This window comes from Lepisma saccharinum, chromosome 5, assembly GCF_977018435.1.
Source record: "Lepisma saccharinum chromosome 5, izLepSacc3.1, whole genome shotgun sequence".
In the NCBI taxonomy this organism is placed as follows: Eukaryota; Metazoa; Arthropoda; class Insecta; order Zygentoma; family Lepismatidae; genus Lepisma; species Lepisma saccharinum.
In genome coordinates this window covers 89,247,886-89,255,588 of record NC_139233.1, presented here as the reverse complement: position 1 = coordinate 89,255,588, position 7,703 = coordinate 89,247,886, and positions in this window count along the sequence as shown.

Sequence of the window (7,703 nt, the reverse complement as noted above, 5' to 3'; positions counted from 1 at the left end):
ATAGTTTTTCCTTATTGGCTGTTCGCACTGGAAGTGCTCACGTTTCACTGTCCAGTGTTCCTGGACAGTGAAACGTGAGCACTTCCAGTGCGAACCTTATAAGGTGTATATTCAGCCGCGTACGCAAAATTCATCTTTGGGCTACGATGATAATAAATAATTATCTAGCGATATTGAGAGAACATTTCTCTTGAGACAATTCCTCAAGTAACTGTTGCATTCTTAGAGCATTGATAACATGTGAAGATGCAGCGTTGGAGTTTGTGAAGACGTTTGGAGATGTTTCGGCAACAACTTGGATCCAGAGTTTTGCTCTGAAGAATCCTACCAAGTTAGTGTTAATAGTCACCTTTTAAAATATTTCATATTATTTTTATACATTGTTTTACTGTTAAGTTTCCAATTTTTTTACATTAAATAAAGATGAAAAAAAAATAATTGCAGTGGAATAAAAATTCCGTGCGTAATGTTGTATCCACAAAGTATTACTGAAAGTAATTACAAAAGCTCCTAAACTCCCGAATTTTCTGTTATGGGTTAAGGATTAATTGGATAATACGTGTTTGTTTCATCGTTTATTTAATGAGTTCTACCCATGTGAATTAATATACATTCTATATGGCACATATCCATGTATGTTAAGTTACAATTGTGTACTGCAGTTCATCCATAATGTTTTGTTTTCACTGGAAGGGGGGTTGTTGAAATTGTTATAGTAAACAAACATTTCCATAGTATGTTCATATGTGCATTATCAGAGACAGAGGGATACACATTGGCATATCCTTTTTTTTTTTTGGCTTTAATCGGGCGGTTCAATTTTTTTCAGGGCTGTTTAACAGAGAAAGCCTTTCTATAAGAGAAACATGTCTATATGTATGGCGGCGGAAACATACAAGCAATTTTAAGCATGCTTCTTTAAAAAAAGTTAAAAAAATCAATATAAATAAAAGAGTCTGATTTAAATAGAAAAACTCATCAAAAATGATTTTTATTTAAATACCAATCGCGCTTTTTATTAGGGTTACCAGATTGCTGTAAGGGAAATGTAGGACATGCTGTCCCAAAATGTAGGACATTAAGTCAAAATGTAGGACACAAAACATTCTCAATAAATAATACATATTTCTATAGAACACTTTAGAAATTAGTTGAAAAGTGACACTTTTAAGTTTTAAAAAATGAATTCTTAATGAATTTTTAAATGGAAAAATTTCAAAACTTGCAATCATACTAATCAATCCACCTCTCACTACATGATTTAAGCGGTACTTCTCAGAGGAGACAATTTTTATCAAAATTTCAGGTTTAGCCAAACTATATTTATGTTAGAGTGGACAGTCAAACTCTTTGAAATTATAGGGACCAGTACCAAACAAACATTTTACAGGTAAAAGTGATAAAGTGTGCCCCTGTGCATAGCACCATGCCACGAAGGCGTATAGGGGGTGTGGGGGTAACGCCCCACACTTTCTTGATCCGGTCGTGAGTGAGGGTGATGTGATCAGCATCATGCCCCTGACTGCCTTTACCCCCCAGGGTTTCCCCCAGGTACCCATGTTATTCGACGCTGGGTGGGCGCCGGGGCCGCTTCCACCGTTAGAAAAGTTCCCAGATTTGAACCGGCCGGGGATCGAACCCGGGACCTTGAGCATGGTAGTCAGACGCGTTACCGACTGAGCCACTGCGGCCAAACATTTTACAGACTTCATGAAAAAATAATTTCTCTCGTGAGTCTGTTGTGCTGATGGTAATGAAAGTACTCTCTCAACACTTGAATCATGACCTGTAATGGCAAACAAATATTCAGCAATTACCGTAATTGAAAATGGTTTGAGAAGATTCATCTTGAGTAATGTCCAGGGTGTCTACTAAAATAACACATCCAGAATTCTTGACTTTTTCTTGACTTTTCTATACCTTTTTTCCGTTTTCCTTAATGTCTATTTATTCGACCCCTACTTAGGTAAAGTTGAAAATTAGTAATTAAGAAAATAAATATTTATTTAATGAAAAACCCTACCAAAGAGCCAGTTAGGATGAAAACTGAAGCTGAATTTAAGAAGAGAATTAGATCTGCTTTCTCGTATTAATGCATCCTGAACTGTGTTTGGCAGATAGGCGAGGCTGGACTCACAGCCAGTATAAACTTATGTGGGACTTGTGTGGTTGTCCCTATATGTTTGTGACTGTCCCTTCATCCATCTTACCTTACCACCATTAATCCTCATCCCTGCGATTAGCCAAAGGGACAGAAAAAAGTGAAGTAAAATAAACTAAATCAACCAATCAGTCATTATGATAGCAAAAATTCTTGACCACAAGAATAATTTATTGCCTTTTTATTGACTTCTTGACCTACTTGTTAATCTCTTTACTTTTTCTTGACTACCATGATTTTCTTGACTGGCAGACACCATGAATAATTTTGTTCTCTATACCCCTGCTTTACAATCAAATTATATTGAATATTGAATAAGAATGGGCAACACCTTGTTCCATCAGTATAAACCCTAAGGCAAGAAATTCTGCTCAGGCATTGAACAGTGACGTTATCAGAAAGTGGTGCCAAAACTTTGTTCATTAAGTGCTTCCGTTTTCCTGTTTGTTTAATTGCAAGAAAGAAGATATTGAAAAGATAGGGGAATTTGAATATTCAGTTCCTAGTTGGAGAAATTATTCTGAAAAGTACATTGTAAACACACTTTTTGGGATGAGTACTTGTCCTCGTGGGAAGACAGGTGCATTCTGCAAGCATCAAGCAGCTGTCCACAAATGTTTCAATGTACCCTTTCCCAATGCTCCACCATGTTCCAAGAGACACAAACTGGGCTTGCTTGCTTAAGTGAGGATTATCTGACTGAAGAGTTTTTTCTGGGTTTACAAGAGTGTGCTGACACACATGTACCTTCTTGTAGCTCTACAGACACACATATGCCTTCTTGTAGCTCTACAGCAATGAATGAAATGCAAATTGCTTTCGTTGCTGCACCTACATCTAAATGCACTACCAGCTTAGAGCATTCATTATGTAGTGAAGAGCAGGAAAAGCTGAAGTATGAAATGAATCGCTTGGGACAACTGATAACTGGTGTTTCCTCAACTTCTGTTGAAAAACTGTAAAGACACCTGGAGAAAATAAAATCAGCTAGTCTGCTGGAAACAGCAATAATAAACATCAACAAATGCTTATCCACCAACTTCAGGAAAGGGGGAAAAATCAAAGTTCAGCCAACATCCATAGGAAGGAGAAGATCTGGCATTACAAAGGGATGCAGAAGAGTGCCCAGTGGTCGCCCATGTGGATCTGGATCAATGAGGAAAAAGAAAAGGCCCAGAAATCTTAAAGTAAATGTGGAAAGCAATCATCGCAATGCAATCTCACATGGCACTGGGTGGGCACTGACAATAGGTTACAATCCATAGAGTGTGCTATGCTTTAACTTTTGAGCTAGTTTAAATTTGTTTTTGTGGTGATTTTTAAGATATCTTTTATTATTATTATATCCTAACTATGTAATTATCTCTTATTATAGTATAATCAGACATCCCATGGTTATGCATTGAATTGGATAAGAAAGATTATCTCAAAGCATACAAAATGTAATACCAGTCAAGTGATAAAATCTGATATGCCCGTTTTTGAATATATTTTTTTATGTTTTTAAATGTAGATAATAATTACTAACTCTGTGAATATGATAAATATTTGTTTGTAGCTCCTTAGAAATGATTTTTCTCTCAATTTCTTTTGCAAAAGTATAACAGTTTATAACACGAGAGTTATGTTTTTGTGTTCATGAAGCAATCAATTTAAATTTTTATTTCTCTCCAAAAAAACCTTTTTCTTTCACAAAAAGAAAACTTCTAACTTAAAGTACTCACAATTAATGTTAAACAAAATTTATTTGTAGCCAGTGCAAGTGTTTTATGGATCCAACAATTTTGTTCGAGTGTATATATTAAAAATTACTGTGATTGAATAAAAAAAAATGTGTAATTTTACTGTGGTTTCTAACTTTCAATAAACATCTTTCCAGACGACCTATGTTAATATTGAAACTTCTTTGTGCAATTTTAACAATGAATCCAGAAATCTCCAATGATGACATTTGTGAGGGTATCTGAATCACTGTAATTCCCTTTACAGCTTGAACGTGGAATTATTGTAAGCTCAGCTAGTAGGTATACATGTAACTTTTCCTTCACCTATGCATTATTTATATTACTTCCTCTGTCCCATAATTATAGTCCAGTATGCCAAAATGGTAGTACAGGAATGACAGACGAAGAGGCAGATGGAAAGCACAATTTGTACTGATCTCTGAGTAGTAAAGTTGTATGACTCATTCCCTTGTTTCATGTTCTTCTTCTGTATACACCAATGTCTCAGTTTGAATATCAGGCAATTATTATGAGACAACAAACAAAGGTGTACTGGACAATAATTATGGGACAGAGGGAGTATTAGCTTTCCTTAGCCTAAACGAATTGCCAGCTTTATTTATGTGGGAACATCTGAATTTTATCTCCGGAACACTAACACTAAAGCAAGCATCCTTGGTTCAAATTATTGTTGACTTTTAATTTTGCACTTGTTTTCCATCAGTAGTTATATTCCTGTCACTGAAAAATGATTTGTTAAGCTTTATCGTTCAAGTTATTTTATTTTTTTAAAAACTCAATACTATATTCATATAGTATATGTATGTATATGTGTATAAATAAATATGTATATCAATCTTTCCCTCAATCCTTCTTTAATTTGATGTGTGTGTGTGTTTTTTTTTTTAAGTTAGTGTCACTTTTCTGCCACTTTGAGCTAACCATCACAATGGTGATGACTAACCATCATGACTAACCATCATGAAATTATGAAGTACTTGATGGTGTCTGCTAAGAAATGAAAAAAAAAAAAACGAGTATGATGGCATAGGCTGAATGTGTTGATTAGGTGAACTTGAACAACACTCAATCATAGGCTGGGACTGTAATCCATAAACTTTAATGGTAACATCCAATATTGGCTCCACATGTTCTAGCTGCCATGCTGACTTTTCAAATACTCTTTCCACATCACTATTTATACTCACCAAGAATTCAGTACATGTCTTTGATAAATTACATTGGTTCTGTACAATGGAAACGAGCATAAATAATGCTTTGGGAAAATTTTGTAACCTCTGCCTGCCTACTTCCTTCTTACTGACAGTGGCAGTGCCAGGGGAGTGCAAATGAGTGCTTGTGAATCCCTTAATTTTCTTCCGCACCCCTTTTGCAATATCTATGTTCAACTGAAATCACTAACAATTACAGTGTCATATTATGTCATGCCATCACATTGTGTACCGAATATTTGGTACTGAAATGAGTCCACCCTGGAAAAATCCTCTGGTTGTCCATGCATGTCATTGGCCTCCCTTGAACAAGTTGTTCCTTTCAAATTTCCAAATAATGTCCTTGTGCTACAATCAAGTAAATTGGAAACAAGTTGTTAGTATTCCTCAGTATCGTAGATGCCTACTAAAAGTTGATTAGTACTTCATTTAGCAGCTAAAACATGTATGGGGCATTCCAGCATTATATGTGTGACATTTTAGACTCAAAATTTAACATACTAGACGTGAGATTGGATTAAAATAGTCACAATGAGCTGATTTCATGAAATTATGAAGTACTTGATGGTGTCTGCTAAGAAATGAAAAAAAAAAAACGAGTATGATGGCATAGGCTGAATGCATGAAAAGCATTAACAAAAGTGTGTGACGATTTAAAAATGTACCAAATTTTGACTTCATTTGTCTGTGAAGCATATAGGCTACAGGTGCTAATAACTTTTATTGGTGAAATGTGCAATTCATATGCATTCACAAACATCTAAACCTCATGGAAATTAAAAGCAATAATTATTTCCATTTTTTTTTAACATGAAGTAGGACCACTTTTCGTGGAATGCTCGGCATGCATGTTTCATTTTTCTTTATTTTCAATATCGCACCCCCTACAGTTCATTCTGCACCCTAGATGATTAATTCTGGTGCTGCGCCTGCTTACTGACAACAGCTACAGAAATTAACAAAATGTCAGAATAGGTTATCACTTTCCAAAACATTTTAACTTTCATACCTATGTAATCCATGTAACATATGCATTGAAAATCATGGGGTAAAGATGTCTGTTTTTTGGATGTGTGATTCATTGTTAGGCTTCAGATAGTTATACACTAAAAAACCTTTAAATATGCATGGAAAAATGCTCGAAATATGCTATTTAAATGATCAAAATATTCATTTAAAATTTTAAAAATTTACATCAAACTGAAAATTTAGCCGTAGATTGTAACTATTTATTAATTCAACTGTTTATATAAGTAAAAAAGTATGGTTTGGCTTACCTTATTGACAATTGACCATATTTTGCATATGTAAGTCCACTAACTGTTTCTGCCTTCACTGAACGTCACGATTAGCAGAAAGTGGAATTTCACCAGCTGTCTGCCATTCTACTCAGCATGGAAGGTTACTATTGCACTTAATAACTACATATTGTTTCGGATGCTCAAAAGTAAACCTATGCCTGTTATCCACGAGAATACTTTTATATTATAAAAACACTCTCTCCACATCACAAGAAACAATAGGTGCATGTTGTAATTTCAATAAATTAGAAACGAGCAGTTCACATGGAATACCATCCACATTTTGTTACCCTTCATGAATAGAGCAATTGTAGCCAGAATTCTTCACAAACACATACTGAATCATGTTTCTGAATTGCTCGAAAGGAAAGGAAACTGCAAATTTTCAGACAGAAACAGAAGAATATACATTTGTAAGGCAAAATCGGTAAAATATGCAATATATCCTGAAGACCCTGAAAATATGCATTTTCATATGCTATATGTAAAATGCATAACTATCTGAAGCCTATTCATTATACACTTGATATCAAAAGGATATGTAATGTGGTGTGATGCAGCACATATGTATATACCTAATACTATACTTCACTTGTAACATTTTTTGAATAGCAGTTATAACAGCTGCTAAGTAAAAGCTTCCATCTTCCTCCTTGGATCAAACAATGAAAAAAAAAAATACATGGATGCGATCATATTCAGACTCCATTTTGACAAGTGATTACTCTACCACCTTGTGGAATTGATATTTATTTACTTGTTTTATGAAAAACTAAATAAGCTGACCAAGGCAGTAATTTATTTTATTGAAAATATAAACTAAAACGTAACGTTTCAACCTTCTAGCAAGGTCTTCATCAGACTCTGTATCAAGTACAAAAGTCAATCATAATCATGGAAACAAGGCTTAATAGTGTTATACTTGTTTTATGTTTCACTGCTGTATTACAGAAGGTTGGTATGTCAGTATCATGGATTGCTATTTTTAGTCTGTGTTGGACAACTAAAGAAACTTTATTCTGTATTTATAAAATTGATAGTATTTAGTGTATTTAGTCATTTTATATGAAAATGTAATGCATAAATTAGGGTACTCACTAAAACCTTGCTTTACTTAAAATATATGGGCTGGCACCCGTGGCGAAGTGGTCAGCACATCGTGCTGCGATGTCAGGAGTCCCGGGTTCGAATTCTTGCCTAGGCATGGGTAACTAAACAGAATGAGATGCTGATAATACATAATACAATGAGATATTTGCAAGACAAAATTCAGAGGATCTGCAAT